This window comes from Pinus tabuliformis, chromosome 2_1 (assembly GCF_031772625.1).
Source record: "Pinus tabuliformis cultivar Carrire ecotype Pingquan chromosome 2_1, CPIR1, whole genome shotgun sequence".
NCBI classification, from domain to species: Eukaryota; Viridiplantae; Streptophyta; class Pinopsida; order Pinales; family Pinaceae; genus Pinus; species Pinus tabuliformis.
In genome coordinates, this window is record NC_142299.1 from 915,313,236 (window position 1) to 915,316,334 (window position 3,099).

Below are 3,099 nucleotides of genomic sequence, written 5' to 3' on the forward strand. Positions count from 1 at the left end.
GTGTATTTGAGCATGAAATTTGGGTTATTTTGGTATGCAAAACTTGGCGCTTTAATGCATTTTCACTTGGAAATATGGTTGGTTTAGCGCCGAGAACTATTTCTTGCATTATTTCTTCCATTATTGCGTCCATTTGTACTTCTAGTTTTTCTCCAATTGTGCTTCTTATTTTTCTTCGGGTATGGCATTGAAAATAACTTCCTTTTTGGCTTTATAATTTATGCCAACTTATGCTTCCATTATAATGTCATTTGTTTCTTCAATTTATGCTTCCGATATTGCATTGCTTATTTCATCTAGCCTTGCTTCCATTATAGTATCTTCTTTAGCTTCTAATATTGCTTCCATTATAGTGTCTTTTGTTGCTTCGAATATTGCTTCCATTATTACTTCTTGGTTTGCCACTTGAATGGATTCTTTGTTTGTTTCTTAGGGAACACAAAGTTTGGCTTCTAATATTGCTTTCATTATTACTTATTTTTTCACTACCTGAATTGCTTCTATTTTTGCTTCTTAAGTAATGCCAAGTTTTCTTGCTAGTATTGCTTTTCTGAGGTAACACCAATTTTTTCTTCCAAGATTGCTTTTGATGTCCTTCTAGTTTGGCTTCCATTGTTGCTTCTTTTTTTGCTTCCAGAATTGCTTCCTTGTTAGCCTCATGGTTCGCTTCCTTTTAGTTACAAGGTTGGCTTATTTTTTAGGTCCGGGATTTGCTTCCTTTTAGTGTTGGGATTTGCTTCTTAATTACCCTCCCATTTTGCTTCTTGTTAAGAAACCAATTTAGCTTCCTATTTAGAGACAATGATAGCTCCAAGTATGGATTCCAATTTGATGTTGAATTTTACTCCCATTTTAGAGCCACATTATGCTTCCATTTTAGCAACTCATGATGCTTCCTTTATAGCTTCCATTTATTAATTTAATATTTTTTATTTAAATTAAATTAGTTAAGTATATAATGCCTTTCAAATAACTTATATGATTATAGAGTAAGTCATGTTGCATTCAAAATATTTTATATCATACCATTTATAAAGAATTTTTAGGGAAATGGACATCCATACAAACTAACAACATCATTATATATATAATAACAATATATCTATATATATATATATATAAACTATAACTGATATTTTTATATTATTAATAAACAAAATTATTGGTCGTGACCAACTACACATAATACAGGCCCAAATTCACATCATAGATATTTCCATCGCAAAGCTCTTTCATGTTTCTTATAGTAATATACCACACCACAACATTGGAATAAAACGACAAGATTTTCTTTTTAGCTATAATTAGTATTTTTATATTATTAATAAACAAAATTGTTGGTATGTGACCAACAACACATAATGCATGCCTAGATAATACATGTCGAAATGATATAAGTCAAAATGATACAACTCAATTTGGTACTACAGGTGAAAATGCTACATATGATAATAAACATGAAAAGAGGCATCATAACAATTTATTAACAATGATCCATGATGGATACTATATGATCAATGTCACTGGCTACTACCAGCAAATTGATCATCATCATTAGGATGTCTATCATGATCACCGTCATTGTCGTCTACCTTGGTGTCATCTCCATCTACCTCATCATCATCATCTCAAACGTCTAAACCAGACCCAACATATTTTGGATCAATATCAAGATCAACTGGATCTTTTAGAAGACTCATGTTCTGCACAAAAAAACATTCAAAATGAAAATTTATTGTGTACTTCATGCAATATTTAATATTTTTGTTATATTTCTAATATCACAACATATGAAATGGAACCATAATAATATTACATCGTATAAAAGTGCACATATATACCATAATAAAATTTAAATTAAGTTACAACTAAGATGACATTCCAATGATGTAAAACGTGCAACAATTCTAATAAATGTTAGTAAATATCATAATTTTTTATATATATAATTTAACTATCAACTATAAATTTGACTACATGACCTTAAGTTCCAACCCTCTTCTGTCAATATATAAAATTATTTTGCATGTCAACATTAATTGTGTATACAACTCTACAGTTAAATAGAATTATATAACATGCAAAAATTCAATTGAAGAGATTCCATAATTCACTTGTGTCTTTAAAACCCTTGACCAAACACGCTTGTAAGATCTGACGAAACTCAATTCTGTTGCTCAATTTGGTTTGTATGCCCTCATTTGAAAATTTGTCATGTGTCCCTGAATGGCATTAGGAAGCGAGTTGAAACTCGCCATAACTAGAAAGTCGAGGACTAGTTAAACAAGCCATTAGTTTTGTTGGAATCATGACATTGGATTATTGCCAACGACGCCCCTCTCCAATGACTTCATGGACATATCTTTGTCTACACTAATGGCTTTTTCAACTAGGGTTTCACTCATTAGCATGTAATGCAATTTTTGTGTTATATGCTCAAATCTTGAGAATTGTTCCAAATGAGGGTCTAGGCACCTTGTCTAGCTCGACCTTGATTAAACATGCCTGCAAGAGCTTATGGAACTCAATTTCGTTGCTTGGTTTGGATTTTATGCCCCTAGATTAAATTTGACACGTGTCCTAGAATGACATTGGGAAGCGAGTTGAAACTCGCCATGACTAGAAAACCGAGGCCTGATTGGACAAACCGTCAGTTTCATGTGAATCATGACATTGGGTTTACTATGTCATTGTTAGGTATTGGAAGTATAGTAAAATATCCTAAGTTAATCATTTAAAAGGAAAACCTATGAGTTAAACATAATGATGAGCATTTTATATGTCTTTAAAACAACTCAAACTTACTCCAATTATCAACTGGGGGCTCCTAGGCCTCAAGGCATCAACACAGTATGTGTCGGTTAAAATCTATCCTAAACCTAATCCTATGTCATTGTTAGGTACTAGAAGTACATGAAACTATCCTAAGTTAATCATTGATAAGGAAAACCTATGAGTTAAACTTAATATATCTTAAGGAAATTATCCAACCAAAATTTCAAAGTAAACTAAACTCTATTCTAATCTAGTCTAAAATAGAGTATGTCCAAAGATGAGGCTTATATCTTTAAGTTTGATGATGGAAGTGTTCAAGAAATG